Source organism: Mastigoproctus giganteus, chromosome 5, assembly GCF_048544385.1.
Source record: "Mastigoproctus giganteus isolate SK-2022 chromosome 5, ASM4854438v1, whole genome shotgun sequence".
NCBI lineage: Eukaryota > Metazoa > Arthropoda > Arachnida > Uropygi > Thelyphonidae > Mastigoproctus > Mastigoproctus giganteus.
Window position 1 is genome coordinate 179178211 of NC_143579.1, and position 20979 is coordinate 179199189.

Here is a 20979-nt window from a genome sequence, read left to right on the forward strand (position 1 = left end):
GCTCTCAGCTGCCCACATCAACGCCAGAGCTTGCACTTGGTCATCACGCAACACAGCACCAACCCCCAAAGCAGAATGTGCTGGTCACACAGGAACTAGTAGTTGTTGGTGACTCTATTGTCAGGGAAACGGGAAACATGCTTTGTAAAAAGGATAGGTGGAACAGGACCAGGGTATGTCTGCCAGGGGCAAAGGTTGATGACGTTGTAGAGCGGATATCATCTTTTAAGGGCACAAAAGGTGATATAGTTGTACACGTTGGCACTAATGATATTAAGAGTAGGAGACCAGCAGAATTACTTAACAAGTACAGGTCACTGTTGAACAAAAGCCGAGAATTAGGGTTGAATTTGAAAGTGTCTGCAATTCTGCCCAGACACGATAGAAGGGAGTATATGATGAGAGCCTTGTCGATCAATTCGGCCCTGGAAAGAATGTGCAAGGCTCAAGGGGTAGAATTTTTTTCAGCCTGGACTGTACTTGTTAACAGGAGAGACTGCTTCTATAGGGATGGGATACACTTAAATAGAAAGGGTGCAAGAATATTTGCTGATGCTATCGAGGCAGTTTTAGGTGGGTCGGAAAACTGATAGCTTAGGGGGATACAAGGACTAATAGTTTAACAGTAGCCGTAGGCAGAGGTGAAGGTGATTCTTGCACAACTTCTATTAGAATAAGTAGCGACCTGGAGCGTGGGGTGTTGGGGGTTTCAGGGACGGATGGCAGTCATCCTGAAATAGGTGGGTATATGGGATGTGTTAGGGTAACTAGGAATAGGAGTAGGAGCATGTATGCTTGCATGTATACCAATGCTAGAAGTATAGTAAATAAATTTGATGAATTTGAAGTGTTGGTCAAGACATCAAAGGCGGATGTTGTTGGGATAGCAGAGACGTGGTGTCACACAGATATAAGGAATGCTGAACTGGAATTTGGGTAGTACAATGTGTACAGAAAGGATAGACAAGATAGAAAGGGAGGTGGTGTTATGCTGTTAATTAAGAAAAACATAAAATCAAAAGAAGTTCATCAAGTTGATATAGATGAACAGTGCACTGTTGAGTCAGTTTCGTGTGACATAAGCACTGCGAAAGCAAAAATAAGAGTAGGAGTGTGTTATAGGCCTAATGACTCGAATGAGTACAATGAACAATTGTACAGAGAAATAGAGTGGGCTAGTAAATTGGAATGTCTTATAATGGGGGATTTTAACTTCCCAGATATTGACTGGAACTTGTGGGTTGGTCACTCACACACTAGTCAGACTTTTGTGGATTTATTGGATGATTGTTTTCTGCAGCAGCATGTTCGAGAGGCAACCAGAGAAAGTAATACTCTTGATCTGGTTATCAGCAGTGATCATTCGTGTATTAAGAATTTGCAGATAAAGGTACCACTAGGTGGCAGTGATCACAGTGTACTGATGTGGGATTTACTTAAAGATTTAATTACCATCAGGGGTAAAGGAAAGGGTTTTTGCTTCCGTAAAGGTGAGTACAGTGGTCTCCGACAGTTTTTAAATTCTGTACAGTGGGATCAACTGACGATGTTACCAACAGTAAATTCTAAGTGGGAAGCATTCAAGGAATTAATCGTGGATGCTACTAAAAGTTTCATACCTATTAAGAAATATTGTTCAAGCCTAAATGGTTAGGCCTATTGTCCAAGGTTTAGGCCTAAATGGTTAGGGTAATGAACTAATGAGACTCGTAACAGAGAAGAAAAATGCATGGGATGCATATAAATTATCAAGTGACTCAGAAGCCGATGGCAGATATAAGCTAGTCTGTAATCAGGTTACAAAGGAGGTTAGGCAGGTGAAGGCAGATCACGAGAAGTCCTTGGCAAAAGATGCTAAGAAAAACAGCAAGGATTTCTTTACTTATATAAACTCTAAAAGGAAGGGGATGAATCTGATTGATCCACTTGACATCGATGGTTCGACTGTTGATCATCCTGCTCAGATAGCAACAAACTGAATGAGTATTTTGCATCTACATTCACACATGAGGAATTATTAAGGTTTGAAAATGGCAGAAGGTTATCAAATTGTAGCAGGATACTTAATGATTTTCTAATAACTGAAAGCAAAGTGGAGGAGAAATTGTTGAAGTTAAACATAAGAAAAGCACTTGGAGTGGATGGGATCTATCCAGTTATATTAAAGGAGGCGGCAAACCCTTAGCCATAATTATGAGAGCATCCTTGGATTCAGGGGAGGTCCCCACAGACTGGAGATGTGCAAATGTATCTCCGATTCACATAGGAGGATCAAAGGGTGACACGTGTAATTTCAGACCAGTTAGTTTAACTTCTGTTCCGGGTAAAATAATGGAGTCACTGGTTAAAGATGCATTGCAGGATCATCTAGACAAGACTGCAGCAATAATTCAGACACAGCATGGGTTTGTTAAGGGAAAGTCATGTCTGACAAATTTGATAGGATATTATGATGTGGTTACAAAGGAACTGGATGCAAAAAATAATTTTGATATCATATATTTGGATTTCAGGAAAGCTTTTGACACTGTTGCGCATGGAAGACTATTGTACAAATTGGAGCAGAATGGTATTAAGGGTAAGTTGCTATAATGGATAAAAGGATGGTTAAGTGGGAGAAGACAGAGGGTGGTAATCAATGGGTGCTGCTCTTTGTGGACTAATGTTATTAGTGGAGTCCCACAGGGTTTGGTGTTAGGTCCACTGTTGTTTTGTATATTTATCAATGATATTGATGAAGGTATATCAGGCTTAATGTTGAAGTTTGCAGATGATACAAAGGTTGGCAGGGTTGTTAATGACAGTAATGGCAGTGTGCTACTGCAACAGGATCTAGATAATTTGAGCAGATGGGCTAAGAAGTGGCAACTGAAGTTTAACCTTGACAAATGCAAAGTACTGCATATGGGTAGAAGTAAGTAAGAAGCAAGTGTAGTACCAACTGTGTGGTACTACACTTAAGGTGGTAGAAAGTGAAAAAGACCTGGGAGTAATTATGCAGTCAGATATGAAGTTTTCTGAGCAATGCAGACAGGCTGCCAGGGCAGGTCATGGGGTTTTGTCAATGATATATAGGAATTTTGCTAGCAGGGAGAAGGAGGTGATTGTCCCTCTGTATAAGGCAATGGTCAGGCCACACCTTGGGTACTGTGTACAGGTCTGGAGGCCTCATTTTAGGAAGGTTGTAGATTTACTTGAGCGTGTACAGAGAAGGGCAACAAGATTGGTGAGGGGAATGAAGTGATCCTCTTACCAAGAGAGGCTTAAGTTCTGCAAATTGCAGTGGATGGAGACTAGGCACCTGCGCAGTGATCTGATTGAGGTATATAAGGCCTTGAATGGGTTGAGCATGCTGAATTCTGATGGGATCCTTCCACTTGTTCAGATTACGAGCCTAAGGGGGCATAAATTGAAATTAAGAAAAGACAGATGTAGAATAGATGTGCAGAAATTTGCCTTTAGCCAGTGGGTGGTTAATTGCTGGAACAAACTTCCATCTGTTGTTGTGGAAGTTGACAGGTTAAATAAATTTAAGGAGGAACTGGATAGGCATTTGGAGGGAATGGTGTGATTTTTTTTTTTTTTTTTTTTTTTGGCTGATGCTGCATAAGCTGATACACTTGCTTTCTTGCATCACATGCCACTACTACCACCACTTTTTCCAAACTGTCACGGAAATCACCCTGCTTTTTCAAAGACATGCGAAATGTGGATATTGGGAAAACAAATACAAAATAAAGTGACTTACCCAGAAGCAAGAAAACAGATACTTGAAACAAAACCTTTATGTTCCTATGCTTCAGCAGTGAAATGACAGCAAACAATAGCCACTGAAATGGAGGTGGTATTACCTCCAAATCAAATGGTAGACTGGAATAAAGTACTGTTAATAAGAAAAACAACTTCGCACGAAACATCCAGTGCTAAAGAGCAGGATCTCTCTGTGCCTGAAATGCAGAAATCAAAATTAGCATCTTCAAAAACAAAGCAGACTGCAACTACCAAAAAGTATATACAGAAACATACAAACATAGAAGAAATGGATACTGATGGTGCAGATGAACAGGCAGAGAAATTACTAGAATTTCACCCTGAGGAAGATATTGATATAGCTCATCCTATTTTTCTGAAGAAAGACAGATCTAAATATGATAAATGAAAAAACGCACTCAGATTCGACACAGTCTCAAGACCTAAATAATGCATCATATTATACAATGGAACTGTCGTGGTTTAGTGGAAAATTGGATGAAATAAAAGATATTATTCAGCAATATACACCAGTCTGCATTTGTCTTCAGGAGACCCATCTAACACCTCAATATTCACCCACATTTCAAAACTATACACTTTTCTGGAGAGAGAGAGAAATGATAATACAACTGCCAGAGGAGTAGTGGCAATTTTGGTGAATACAATTACACAGCTAAGCAAATAATGTTACAAACTAAGTAGCAGTGAGAATAGCCACTGGAATTTCTCACAATCTCATCCCTTTATCTTTCACCAAATCTCCAGATCGGAATTATACAACCTTATTATGCAGCTTCAGCCTCCCTATTGTCTCATGGACGATATGCATGCCTACCATCATTTGTGGGGATCTTCTCACATGGACATTAGAAGTAACTTGATTGAAACTTTCCTCAATGGTGAACACTGGATCTCGCACATATCAATTTGGCTACAAGTATCACTTCTGCAATAAACTTAACAATACATTCTCTAGCAATTTATCCCAACATAGAATGGTTTGTATTAAATGATCCTTACAACAGTGATCATTTTCCGATAGTATGTTTCATAGAGACACAGTTGACTGTTACAGAAGAAACCAGAACAGTATGGAATTTTGAAAAAAAAGAAAGCTAATTGGAGTAAATATATGCAATCAATCAAGCTGGATACGCAATTAAGAGAAACCCTGCCAATAGATGATGCTGTCATATATATATATATATATCAATGACCAACTGTTAGAAGCTTCAAAAACTACAATATTTGAAATGAGCAAGGCTAGGCAAGCATAGTACAACTCTTGGTGGAATACAGAATGCACGTTGGCAAAAACAAAACAAAACCATGTATGGAATGAATTCCAGAAAAACAGTCAATCTGATTATATGTAAAAAAGCCAAGGCTGAAGTGAAGCAAATTCAGAAAAACACAAAGAAAAATTCTCGGGCCATGTTTGCTTTCACATTAACTAGGAACTCGAATCCTGGTTTAGTGTGGAAAAAAAATTTGAATGTTGAGTGGAAGGTATCTGAACATACAATTTCAAATCTTCCATTGGAAAGGGCAGGCCATTTCCTCAACAGATGAGATATCAGAAATTTTGGCTGATTCTTTTGCTTCTACATCTAAAGTTACAAGCTACAGCACCAATTTTCAAAAATTTAAAGAACAAGCTGAATGGAGCAAGTTTAACTTCTCTACCACTACATTTCATTTATATAATTTACCATTTTTGGAAGAGGAACTACTTACAGCCATTACAAATGTGCCTAATAGTGCTCCAGGTCCTGATGGCATTTATTATACTATGATACAACATCTAAATTCTGATTCTCTGCATATTCTACTGGCTTTATATAATTGAATTTTGCTAAATAACTTGAATCCAACCATATGGCGGCATGCAATTGTCCGTGCCTTTCCCAAACCTGGAAAATATCCTTCCTATACATGTAATTATCATCCTATTTCACTGACCAGCTGCTTAGGAAAAATTCTTGAACGAATGGTACATAACAGACTTACATGGTTGCTGGAAAAAGACTGATTTATCACCCCACCAATTTGAATTTAGAAAAAATAGATCTATGTTCGATTTACATGTCAAAGTTGAAACAAATATTATAAATTCATTTATAAGAAAACAGCATATGGTGATGGTAAATCTAGATCTTGGAAAAGCTTTCGATACAACATGAAGATTTGGAATCCTATGAGATCTATTTCAGTTAGGATATAGAGGACAACTTCCCCAATTTATAGAAACCTTACTGACAGAACATTTCAGGTACAATATAAAGGCTGTTTATCTATGATACATATACAACAGGAAGGAGTCCCCCAAGGCCCAGTATTAAGTGCAACCCTGTTTGCCCTTAGGGTGAACAATATCACAAAGGTTATACCACATTCACTAGAAATTTATATATACGCAGATGATCTTTCCTTTTAATTTCAATCACAAAGCATGAACACAACTGAATGACAGCTCCAATTATCCATAAACAAAAAAATAATGAATATAGAATATCTGAGAAAAAATCAGAATCTGAATAATTAATTTTACAGAAGTTTTGCGCACTTCTGTAAAATCTGAATTTTACAGAAGTGTATAACTTCATCCTGAACCGGTTCTCCATTTCAATAATTTTTCTCTACCTGTTGTTCAAAATTTCTCCTTAGGCTTAACATTAGAATAAACTTTCACAAACATGTATTAAGACTTTGAATTAGCTGCCTTGCAAAACATCTTGCTCACAGTATCTTCAATGGCCTGGGGAGCCGACAGGTACACATTACTACAATTATATAAAACTTTGATTAGATCTCGATTGGATTATGGATCTCCTGTATATGCTTCAGCAAGCTGGAACATGTTACATCGCCTAGATACCATTCACCATAGTGCTCTCAGCATAGTTCTAGGAGCCTTTAGAATTTCAATTTACAGCCTGTATTGCAGATGCATCAGAGCCCCCGATGCATCTTCAATAAGATTGCCTTCTCTGCATGTATGCGGCAAAAATATACATCATCACATCCAAATTGGTCCATTTTGAAAGAGGAACTACTTATAGACATTACAAATGTGCCTAATAGTGCTCCAGGTCCTGATGCCATTTATTATACTATGATACAACATCTAAATTCTGATTATCTGCATATTCTACTGGCTTTATATAATTGAATTTTGCTAAATAACTTGTATCCAACCATATGGCGGCATGCAATTGTCTGTGCCAATTCATCCACTGTGATTGAATAATTATTATTATTTATTATTTTTTTTTTTAATGAAAACCCCAATTACGAGAGGTATCAGAACCTATAGTACGTACTCTTTTTTCATTCAATGGGATCCCTGAGCCTGATGCTTCTTAGCTGAAAGTTCAGTGTTCAGTATAAAGTTAGTAACTTGAATTCTAATATCCCCTCTTAGACGTATATCAATTCAATTTTGTTTCTTTCCTTTGTTAATATTATATTTACTGAACGAAAACCACTTTCAACTATATAAAATGTTAGAAAACGAAGAAGTACTTTGCACATTTCAGACCACATTGTTGGATAAAGAAGTTTAGTTGTTTTTGATCCCCTCTTACTCAGCCATTCCACCTTTTTCGAATTTATATTTGCATTCTTCATTGCATTTTAATTCAATTCAATGAGTTCTTCTTGAATTTTTTCACCAGCAGACCCGGCATCGCATTGAACTGCATCTAACATCCATGGCTTCACTTCAAAAGAAAATAAATCCGAAAATCTATTTTTCATGTCACCTTTTAAAGAACACAAATGATCTGAATAATTCTTAAGATAATTCTCGGTAAGAGATTCACTGATTTCAGCTAACTGCATACTATGAAATTGTTTTCAAATATTTCCAGTGAAGGCTTTTATAGGTGTTTGTTGCTTATCACTATAATTAATTTCCCTTGAAGTTGAAGTGATACTTCATTAAGTTTTCGAAAATTCCAAGCCATATAGTATATGTTGTTTTTGTGTTTGCTGATCTCCTTTGTGTCTCCTTCTGTGTCTCCTTCACTTTCTAAAAAACTAATTATCACATCAAAAAGGTTTAAAAATCTTGTTAGACTATTTCCTTTAGAAAGCCATCTTACTTCTATATGTAAAAGAAGCCTCACATACTGTTCTTCATTATCAACACAAAATTTTCCGAAAAGGCGATCATATTTGCTATATAATTTTATTTTAATGATGGCGAGTGATTGATAAAGAACTGGATTAACATTTTTTGCAACCAGATAATGTCGGTGCACAATGCAGCATATTTTCAAGGACTTCGGGACACACTTCTTTTAGGTGGGCTATAAAACTTTTGTCTTCCAACCATGGAGGTAGCACCATCAGTGACACAGGATACCAAATTTTCAAATGGTACTTGTTTTTCATCAAACCATGTTTTTACAGCAGCAAAAATGGATGCTCCAGTACAGTCAGTTTCTATAGATTTTACAAAAAAACATCGAAATAACAAACATATGCCATTAGAAGGGCCTTATTGTCAGTAACTGTGGATTCATAAATCTGAATAAAAAAATTTCTCGTTTTTAGTTTGTCAATTAGCTGCTCTTCAATGTTAACTGACATCTCTCCATTCATCTTTGAATTGAATCGTTGTTCAATGGCAATGCTTTTAAAATACTGGAAGGATTTTGATGCATCACTGTTGAAGTAATAGTCTCTGCAGTTCGTATAACAGTCTCAGCAACTTAATGAGCACTACCAGTTTTTGCAATGATTTCTGCAATTTTATAAGATGTAATCATTCCATTGTCATTTGTTTGTGTGTTCTTTTTAAATTTTTTAAATATTCTATATGTTTACCAACTTTATCAGGATGTTTCCTTTTTAAGTGATCTAAAAGTTTTGATAGTTTCATAGCCTCATTTGAAAAAGAACTATTACACATAAGACACATGGGATGTGTTGAATCGAATGGGCTTTCAATAAAACCATAAGCTAGATATTCATCCAGATACTTGCAGCACTTGACATGATTGATGATGGGTTGAATAACTACAAAGAATTAAATAATAAAATATAAACTATTTTTTATTTAACTCTCATAGTCCATGTCACTCACAAAAGCACTGTGGATCAAAAATAAACAACTTCCACAAGGAAACAATAAATAAATAATAATTGTCACTTAGAAAGTAAAAACAATAGACTGAAACATCCATGCCACATATATTTACCAATGAAATAAAAGAATACTGTAGCCAAGTGTCAGGGGCAGGAGTGCAGTAGCATGTGCTCTTTGAGTGGATCAGGGTTCAAGCCCTTGACTGCTAATTTTGATTATCGTTTGTATTGATTGATTTATTATAAACTCCATTGACTTGGTGGTTGTGCTGGAGTATAAATAAGAAATAAATAAATAAACTACACCCACCACGCTGCTGCCAAGGTCTCAGCTGTCAGAAGCCACAAATGCCAAGGATTATGGAGATATTACCTCTGAAAGTACTTAGGCATTTAATGCCTATGAAAAGCAAAGGTGGTTGAATTAAGTCACGCCCACTATCTTCCTAGGCTAAAGTAAAGAAAGCTTGCACGAGAAGCATGCAAATGTTCAAAGAAATTTACTAGCAAAAGTACTTTGCCATAACGGCATTTGTATTGTGGCCCGCTCGGTAAACAGATGGTGGGTGTTATCAGTCTGGAGTAGAAGTTGAATCCCATGGGAGATTGAAACCCTCCCGAAGTGGAGGGATAACCTGACCTTTTTTCTTTAGAATCACTAATTGAATTAACTAAGTGAATCATGAACAGAGTCATATTGGAAGTTCTGGCGTCGTAAAAAATGTTCATAATGTAGTTTCACTGGTAAACTTTTTCGAAGTTTGCGTGCTTCTCGTGTGGGCTTTCTTTGCCTTTTTTTTTTTTTTTTTTCTTAATAAACAATTTATCCACTAGTCCACCAGTGATTCTAAAGAAAAAGGTCAGGTTACCCCTCCACTTTGAGAGGGTTTCAATCTCCCATGGGATTCAATTTCTATTCCTGATCAATAACACCCACTGTATGTTTACTGAGTGAGCAACAATACAAATGCCGTTATGGCAAAGTACTTTTACTGGTAAATTTCATCGAACGTCTGCGTGCTTCTCGTGCAGGCTTTCTTTACCTTCGCCTCTTCCTTTTATCAAAATTTCTATTTCTCACTCACTTCTAATATAATATACCTATATGCTAAAAATCGGTCGTCTCAAGGGAAAAGAAGACCCATTGAGAGAAATTAAATATTAAGGAATAAGATGTTGTCAGGCAGAGTTGAACTTTGGAGGGCCACAAACCATTGTAATACCCAAGATTTTTTTGCCCCTTTGGGGCAATATTGTCCCCATTGAGAATCCCTGGTCTATATTATCCTTTTACCAGTGACTTCATTATTTTCCCTGGAGCAGAAGTTACACTAACAGGGCTGTATTTAATCATGTCACCCTTTGATCCCCCTTAGTGAATTGGGGATATATCTCCAGTCTGCGGGGACCTTCCCTGAATCTCAGGATGCTCTCATAATTATGGCTAATGGTTTACCTTCCTTCACTGCCTCCCTTAATATAATTGGAAACATTGGGGCAAATTACTACTATGGTTTAAGTAATGGTTGAGTGGAAGAAGGCAGAGAGTGTTTTTAATAAGCGAGTGTTTATAATATTATGGGTTTTGTGCTAGGCCTTTTCATTATTTATTAATGATATTCACAAAGAATTTACAAATATGAAACTGGCAGATGGTTAATGATAGAAATTAGGTATAATGCTGTAACAAGACCTAGAAAAATTGCCCAGATGGACTGAGAAGTGGAAATGAGGTTTAGCATTAGAAAATGCAACTCGGGATTACTGCATATGGGAAGCAGTAATCCCAATAATACCAATTGGGTGATATTGCACTCAATGTAATGGAGAAAGTAAAAGACTTGGGGGGGGTGGGGGTAATTATATAACTGTACAGAGTGGCATGAAGTTTTTCTGAGCAGTATAGACAGGCTGCTAGGACAGTTCATAGGCTTCTGTCAGTGATGGGCCACTGTGTCATTGCTTGCAAAATTCCAGCAATGACTAGGTGATTGTTCCCTAGCATACGGCAGTGGTTAGGCATACTCATTTTAGGAAGGATGTGGATCTGGTGAAGAAGCACAGAGTGGAGCAAGATGACCACTCACAGACACAAAGGGGTGCCCTTTACAAATAAGACTTGGCACCCAGATACTGCAGTTCTGAAAATTTCAATGTCTAGAAACCAGGCAGCAGCAAGGAGACCTGATTGAAGGCCTTAAATGGAATGACTAAATTAAATGCATTTTTGTTTGGATAACACAAGTAAGGGAACATCTTTAATTGAAAGAGGATGGTTGTGGGATAGATGTATGAATATGCTTTCAGCCAGAGAGTGATTGATTGTTGAAATAAACTTCTATCTAGTGCTGTGGAGTTGGTTAGTTTGAATAAATTTAAACAAGAATTAGAAAAATCATAAGGTGGGCAGTGTTTTTTTTTTTTTTTTTTCTTCTCCTGATGCCATATAATGTAACTAATAAAAGTTATATTATACGCTGGCATTATCCCCTTAAGAGTTTATGCAGCAAATCCCAGCTTATTCCACTATTTGAAGCATCTCTGGAATTCATGTTTTGTTGCTATTCAACACTTTTTGAATTTATCTTGAATCTTTGATATGTTTTCAAAATTTTTCTTTTAATTGGATTTTTATTTTGGGGATGGGAAAAAGTGATGGGGTAGGGACCATTGCCATTTTGTTCTTGGCTAAAAATTGCTGAATCAACAAAGATGGTGCATCATGATGATACAGAAGTCAATCCTGAGTGCACCATTTCTCTGGGCATTTTTCTCCTGACATCCTTAATGTAGAACTGGTGATTTTAATTCTAACAATGTCAGAATGTTGGGAAATCCATTCAAAATAAGAACAAATTATTGTTTAAAAGTGTTATGTGCATAGTTTCAATTTTTACAAAATTTCAAAATTTATGAAAACTTGCTTTCCATAGCCATTGCACATTCAGGAAACTCGTCCACTCTGAGCTACACAAGCTCAAAAACTTACTGTCCCAAGCCCCATGCATTTGGAAAACTCATTCATGAGTTAATGTTATGATATAATGCAATTTTTTTTTAATTGATAACATATTTTGAAATAATTTTGTAAAAGAAAGCACCTGCTTGTGAACTTTGTGTAGAGCATGCCCACTCATGCAACTTATGTTAAGCACATACTCTGACTTTGAATACTATTATTTATTTTAATAAAATAATACAACAGTATAAACTGAATGCTAATCAATGACTAAAAGTGTTCATTCTGATATTTCTTGCTGACTGGTTGAAATATGATATTTAAACCATACCAAGGTTGTCACATCAAAATAATATAATAATTGTATGCATTTCTATGCTCAGTTTCTCTCTTGACACTGTTTCATCCAGTACCAAGAGATGAACTTTCAGGCTTGGGCTCACATTAGAGATAATCCTATTAGGCAATCCAAATTGGTAATATTTTGTAATATAAAAATAATCATCAAAAAGATGAATCTACTATTTATTTAGATCCAAGGCACTGTCAATACAGCTGTTTCAAGACCTATTGATCTCTCAGATTATTGGGGGGGTCCTATTTGCAAATTCATGCTTGCCTTTGAATAACGAACTGAGTCTAAATGAGCAAACAAGTGAAGTATGGAAGGAAACATCCAATTAAATGCATAACAAAAATCATATGTATGTTTAATTCTAATAATAGGCTGTATTTGTCCTAAAGCAATGTAATAAGAATTATGACACTGCTTTTTTAAAGGTACCATTCAACTGTTTATTTAGACTTGATTCAATTATTCAACAGCTGGCAAAAAATATTGGAATGGTACATTTAATGGGTACAGAGAAGAGCAATAAGAACAGTTGGGGCACAAAAGGGTACTCTTAACAGAAAATCATTATTTCTGAAAATTGCAGTGTCTGGAAACTGGGCACCTGCAAAGAGATCCGATTGAGGTATTTAAGGCTTTGACTGAATTGAATAAACTCTATGTAGATGACATCCCTTGCCCTTGTTCAGACAAACAACATACAAAAGGGAACATAAATGATGGTTATGTGATATATGTGTGAAAATTTGGTTTCAGCCAGAGATTAATTGATTGCTGAAACAGACTTCCATCTGGTGTTGTGGAATTGATGGGGTAAATAAATTTATGGAAGTATTAGGTTACACAAATAATTAGAGAGAATAGATAGGCTGATATGGGTATTTTTTTTTTTGACTGATTCTGTATATGCTTGTGTCCTTGCATCATTTTCCGCTACTACTACTACTACTACTACTAATAATAATAATAATAATAATAATCATAATAGAAGTCACCCATCATTTAATGGGAAAGATCAGTAAGTCTTGAAGTAGTTGTGATGGTGCCTTGAGTTCTAAATATGATTCACCTTTTTAGTAATGTGTCGGAATGATTCAAAATTCATGCAGTTCAAACTACAAGTGTTATCACTGACAGCCTGATGAAACTATTTGTAATTGCTACAGTTTCCAACACTGATCATCCTCAGATTTCCAATAGTTGTATTAGTAATGGCCACATGATGCAAGGAAGCCTATGGCTTATGCTACACCAGCCCAAAAAAAAAAAAAAAAAAAATATATATATATATATATATATATATATATATATATATATACACATACACAGGCAGTTCTCGCTTTACGAGTTTTTTTTCCCCCAAGTATCAAATCAACAAAATCGAAAATATGAATATTAATTGCAAAAAATGAATGTTAAACATTCCTAAATACCAATGCAATCCACATGCGTAGCTATACAATAGTATAGCTACTATTGTATAGTTGCTATACTATTGTATACAATAGTATAGCAACTATACAACTACTATAGCTACAATAGTATAGCCACACATGTGGCTATACTATTGTAGCTATACAATAGTATAGCTACGCATATACAATACCCCACTTTACGATATTAATCAGTTACAGAGAAACCATTGTATTGTTAAAATATCGTAAATTAAAATAACACATTGTTTTTTGGTAATTCGTTTCAAGATCTCTGAAGTTGAAACTTTCGCTGTATAACTAAGCTATTTATATCTCTCTAAAATGTCATTTTTAAGGTCACGAGCGTGACCTTAAGGCCATATAAAAGGTTGTGAGCGTGGTTTGTAAATTGTATTAGTTACCAATTCAAATCATTAAAATGCACTACCCTTTCATCGTTATTATATGTTATAAGTATCAATTTTAAACGCCTTTGTGATATTTTTCTAAAGCACATTTCTGGAGGTCACGACCATAAAACAATAAAAACAATTTGCACTTTCCGGTTTACTGGACTTTTCTGTTACTGCGAGCAATTATAAACTTGATGTTATTGCATTTGTGAAAATACCGATAGCTGGAATTGTGTGGGTTTTTACGTTATGGTAAAATGTGTTTGCCCTTAACTGAAATTTTCAATCATATAAAAAACATAAATTTTCAGAATCTTCTCTTTTTAAGCTTCATAAACTTGTTACTCCAAGCAAATCGTGTTAGTTGCAATATGTGTGTGCCATTAGAAATGCTTATGCATGCAATCGTGAAAATTTATAATTAAAAAAGAAGATTATCTTGGAAACAAACATTTCTGAAGAAGACGACTCCTTGTGCAATAAACCAATGAGTGCCGAGCCAATAATGAGTGATCAACGAGTGTGTATTTAGTCGACGACGATGATGAAGAATAAACATTTTTTAACATTTGTAAGTCATAAACAATTTCTTTATTATTATAATTTGCTTGATGAGGTGGAACATGATGAGGTCCTTCCTGATGAGGTAGAATGTGCGTTGAGGAAAATGAAGAATCAGAAAGCCCCAGGGGAAGATGTTACTGTAGAGCTGTTAAAATTTAGAGGAGGAGACATGGCACAAAAACTGGCATTAGAAAAGGTGTGATTTCTAATGCATCACAAAATGCATTAGAAAAGGTGTGATGCCTAAGGAGTGGAATAATGCAATCATAGTTTTGCTGCATAAGAAAGGAGAAAAATCAGAAATTAGAAATAATAGACCAATTAGCTTGTTATCCCACATCTACAAATTGTTCACAAGTGTCATTACTAACAGACTAACAGATTAGAAAGAATATTTGATGAGAATCAACCAAAAGAGCAAGCTGGCTTTAGGACAGGATTCTCAGGCGCCTCTGTAGCCAGGTGGGAAGGAGCAGCAGTGTGTAGCACACTTCTTGATTAGACCGGGGTTCGAGCCCGTCACCACCAAATACGGAGGATGCGGAAAGGTCAGGGAATGATCACCGCATATCCTGGAGCAATATGGCCTTAGTTGCTAATGCTCCTAAAAAAACAAACAAACAACAACAACAGGATTCTCAACTATGGATCACCTTCTCGTAATGTCACAGCTAATGGAGAAAGCAAATGAATATAAAACACCATTATGCCTGGCATTTGTGGATTATGAAAAGGCATGACTCCATGCAGCATAAGGCAATGTTTCAGGCACTGGAAAGACAAGGCATAGATACCCCATATATTATGATTTTGAAGAAAATATATGAGAACGCTACCTCCTTTATTAGACTAGACAAAGAGAGTAGCAAATTTAAAATTGGGAAAGGAGTTCAACAAGGAGACACAGTATCTCCAAAGTTGTTTACTGCTACCCTTGATGAAGCTTTCAGAAGATTAGACTGGTCGCATAAAGGAGTCAATGTGAATGGAGAGTATCTAAACCATGTACAATTTGCAGATGACATTGTGGTCATAAGCCATGATTCCAAAGAATTAGAGGAAAATCTTAATCAGTTATGGAGTGTTAGTAAGGATTTTGGACTAAAGATGAATATGGCTAAAACAAAAGTAATGATGAACAAGTATGCCACATAAAGGGATATAATGATTGAAGGAGCAGTAATTGAAAAGGTGGAGTCATATACTTATCTGGGACAAGTCATTAGCTGCAATAATGATAAATGACTGGAAGTCAAGAGAAGAATAAATTTTGGATGGATAACATTCAGGAAATATAGTCACATACTGAGGAGCAATATCCCAATTTGTCTGAAACGTAAAACAATGAACCAATGTATACTCCCTACCATGACTTATCGAAGTGAAACATGGGCACTCACCAAAAGAATGGAAGAGAAGCTGAGAACTACACAGCGAAGAATGGAACAAATTATATTGGGGATCAGACTGTTAGATAAGAAGAGAAACACATGGATTAGGCAGTAAACTCAAAGAAAGGACATTCTTATCAAAACTAAAGAACTAAAATGGTCTTGGGCATGACACATAGCTCAAAGACATGATGACAGATGGACTAAGAAAATAACAGAATGGTACCCAAAAGGATCTAGAATAAAACCTGGAAGACAACGGCGGAGATCGATAGATGAAATTCATGAGATTGTGGGTAGTAAATGGATGGCCATTACACAAAACAGAAAGAACTGGAAAGTTGCTGGAGAGGCCTTCATCCTGCAGTGGATTGAAAATGGCTGATGATGATGATGTGTACAGAGAGAGAGAGAGAGAGAGAAGAGAGAAAAAAAAAGTATATGGGAGGAGAGTACTAAATATTATTCAGTTGTAATTAAACTGAATGGCTAAGTTTAGAGAATGTAAAACTATAGGGTTTTATTAAGCGTTTTGTAAAGTTATAATCTTAGTAATTAATTGATAAGAAGATAATTATATTTACTTTTATGTAACACACTGTGTACAGTATAATGAAAATTCCTAACTTATAATGGAAGTACAGGTGGTTCCTGACTTTAAGTTAATCTGTTCCTAGTGAGCGCTTGTAAAGCGGGAATTTATTTTCCATAGACGTAATGTTAAAAACAAGGGCTACATTCTCAACAATGAAATTTTACTTAATAAAGGTCAACAAAACAATCGCTTATGTTTAAAACAGTGATTTATTTATCCAAAGAAATGAAAGCATAGCTTTAAAATCAAGCAAATTATAATAATAAAGAAATTATTTGTCATAAAATGTTAAAGAATGTTTATTCTTCATCATCATCAGTTGATGATGATTAAGAATAATGAGATCATGTTTGCTTATGATCTCATATTTTGTTTCCAATGTTATTCCTCCTCGTCGCTATTTCTTTTTATTAACATCGCTCTCCGTAGTATTACTTCATTTTGGCATACTGTACAGTATTAATAAGAGAGATAAATTTAAAATAAGACAAGACACAGCAAAAATTAAGAGCAACACAACAACTCTTTGTAACATCAGTGAATCTGAGTTAAATAAATAAAATAAAACTGCTTTATGTTTACATGATTCAGTGAGACGCTCTCTTCTGCCTGAACAAACAAACACATGAACAGTAGTATTGTATTGTATAGCTATGTGTGTGATTTGAAATGCCAAATTTCTGAATGTTTAGCTTTAATTTATTGCAATTGTTCATATTTTTGATTTTGTTGATATACAGTCAGTTCTGTTATAACACGAAACATGTGTTCCTAAAAATTTCCGCGTTATGATATTTCACACATTAAAAACAACAGGGCTTATGGGAAAAATAGGAACAGTGGTAGAGAATTCAAAAAAAATGTTCAGTCTGGTAAGTAGTTTTACTTACTAAAAAAAAAGATAAAAACCCAATCAAATTGCTAACACAGGTTTAAACATCTTAAATTCCTAATAAATAAGTAAATATTACAGTAAATGTAGCACTTTACCATGACGAGATATGAAGTTTGCTCTTGAAGTGGGTGTGGTGAAGGGCCATAGCTGGTGAGTTATAGTGCAGGGGTAGAAGGAGGGTTATCATTCTTAGGACGAAATGTTGTTATACACGATGTGGAAAGGTGTGATTCGCTGTTCTGATTTTCTTTCTTCTGTGCTGGTTTAAAATAGCTGTCTAGCTTCTGGTGCTTTTCCTGTCTCTTTTCAGGAGCTGTCTGTATGGTTCCAAATGGATCTGAAAGCTACCAAGCACTATCCTACTACATTCAGCATTACAATCATCATCTTCAGTCCACTGGAGGAGCTTTCCAATTCCACTTAAAGCAGCTGATAACTCTGCAGTTTTAAGTTTTCATGGGGCAGCCTGCTTTCACTCACTGCTTGGCTTCTTGGAACCAGGATGCTCAGCCATGTTTGGGATTCTGTATGAATATACTTTTTATTAAAAAAAATTAACAAATGCGGGAGAACAGTTCAAGAAGCACACTTGTAGGATAACGCACGGTGATGAACTGAGGTAAGAGATACATGAGGTTTGTGTGTAAAGTGAGAATATGTAGCATGTTTCTGCCTTTAAGGCAGCTATTGTCAGTGACTCTATTGTTAGGGAGACGGAGAATATAGTATGCAAAAAGTATAGGTGGAAGAGGACCAGGGTATGTCTGCCAGGGGCAAGAGTTGATGACGTTGTAGAGCATATATCTTTAAGGGCACAAAAGGTGATATTGCTGTACACGTTGGCACTAATGACCTTAAGAGTAAGAGATCTGCAGATTTACTTAACAAGGACAGGTTAATACTGAAAAAAAGTCGTAAGTTAGGGTTAAATTGAAAGTGTCTGCAATTCTGCCCAGACACGATAGGAGGGAGTATATGATGAGAGCCTTGTCAATCAATTCGGCCCTGGAGAGATTGTGCAAGGCTCACGGGATAGAATAATTTTTTCCAGTGTGGTCTGTGCTTGCTAACAGGAGAGACTGCTTTTACAGGGATGGGATACACTTAAATAGAAAGGATGCAAGAATATTTGCTGATGCTATCGAGGCAGTGTTAAGTGGGTCGGAAACTGTGAGTTTGGGAGGGGGGATTCACAGACTAAAAGATTAACAGTAGCCACAGGCAGAAGAAAAAGTGATTCTTGCACTGCTTCTATTGTAATTAGCAGCAGCCTAGAGAGAAAGTTTCTGGGAGTCATCACAGAACAAGTAAATACATGGGCTGTGTTAGGGTAACTAAGAGTAAGAACAAGTGCATAAATACTTGCATGTACAATAATGCTAGAAGTATAGTAAATAAAATTGATAAATTTGAAGTGCTGATCAAGACATCAAAGGCAGTAATTGTTGTGATATCAGAGACATGGTGTCACACAGATAAGCAGTGCAGAATTTGAATTTGGGGAGTACAATGTGTACAGAAAAAACAGACTGGGTAGGAGGGGTTATGCTGTTAGTTAAAAAACAAAATCTAAGGAAGTGCATCCAGTTGACATGGTGGACAGTGCAATGTTGAGTCTGTTTGGTGTGACATAAACACTGGGAAAGGGAAAATGAGAGTAGGAGTATGTTATAGGCCTAATGACACTGAGTACAATGAATGGTTGTGCAGAGAAATAGAATGGGCCAGTAAATCAGAATGTTTTGTAATGGGGGATTTTAACTTTCCAGATATTGACTGGAACATGTGGGTTGGTCATTCATATACTAGCAAGACTTTTGTGGATTTTTTGGAGGATTGTTTTCTACAGCAACATGTTTGAGGGGCAACCAGAGGGAGTAATACCCTTGATGTGATTATCAGAAGTGATGATGCATGCATCAGGAATTTGCAGATAAAGGAACCACTAGGTGATAGTGATCACAGCGTACTGATGTGGGATTTACTAAAGATGTAACTACGTTCAAGGATAAAGGGAAGGGTTTTTGTTTTCGTAAAGGTGACTACAGAGGTCTCAGACAGTTTTTAAATTCTGTAGAGTGGGATCAACTGATGATTTTACCAACAGTGAATTCTAAATGGGAAGCCTTCAGGAACTTAATCTTGGAGGTTACTAGGCTTTTCATACCAACTAAGAAATACTGTTCAAGGTTCAGGCCTAAATGGATGTTGGATGAATTAATGAAGCTTGTGGCAGAGAAGAGAAATGCATGGGATGCATATAAATTATTAGGTGACACAGAAGACTACGACAGATATAAGATAGTCTGTAATCAAGTCACAAAGGAGGTTAGGCAGGCAAAGGCAGATTACAAAAAATCTTTGCCAAAAGAAGCAAAGAGTTCTTTACTTATGTAAACTCTAGAAGGAAGGGGATGAATCAGATTGGTCAACTTAACATAGATGGTTCGACTATTGATGATCCTGCTCAAGTAGCTGATAAACTGAATGAGTATTTTGCATCTACATTCACACATGAGGAGTTATTCAAGGAGTGGAATGCCAGAAGTTTATCCAACACTAACAGGGAGCTAAATGATTTTGTGATAACTGAGAGCAAAGTGGAGGAGAAATTGTTGGAGGAATCAAGGGAAGTAAGCAAATCCTTAGCCATAATTATGAGAGCATCGGTAGAGTCAGGGGAGGTCCCCATGGACTGGAGATGTGCAAATGTATCCCCAATTCATAAAGGGGGACACAAATAATTATAGACCTGTTAGTTTAACTTCTGTTCCGAGGAAAATAATGGAGTCACTGGTTAAAGAGGTGATACAAGATCACATAGACAAGACAGCAGCAATAGTTCAGACATAGCATGGGTTTGTTAAGAGGAAGTCTTGTCTGACCAATTTGATTGGATACTACAATGTGGTCGCAAAGGAATTGGTTGCTAAAAATAATTTTGATATCATAAACTTGGATTTCAGGAAATCTTTTGATACTGTTGAACGTTGAAGACTGCTGTACAGCTTGGAGCGGTATGGCATTAAGGGCAAGCTACTGCAATGGATAAAGGGATGGTTGAGTGGGAGATGGCAGAGAGTGGTAATAAATGGAAACTGGTCTATGTGGACTAATGTTATTAGCGGAGTCCTCCAGGGATCGGTGCTGGGCCCAATGTTGTTTTGTGTATTTATCAATGATACTGATGAAGGTATATCAGATGATACAAAGGTTGGCAGGGTTGTTAATGACACAAAAGATAGTATTCTACTGCAACAGGATCTAGAAAAGTTAGGGCGACCCGACTAGCCGGGTGGGTAAAGTACCTGCCTGGCAACCCAAAGGCTGCGGGTTTGAATCCCGCCTTGCGTTTGGATCAGAGTAGGACAAAACTTTGAGAGGTGCATTATGGTCACAGAAGCCAATGCTCTAACAACTAACAAAAAACAGTTAGGCAGATGGGCTGAGAAGGCAACTGAAGTTTAACATTAACAAAAGCAAAGTACTGTATATGGGTAGTAGTAATCCAAGTGAAACGTATCAACTGTGTCATACTCAGGGAGGTG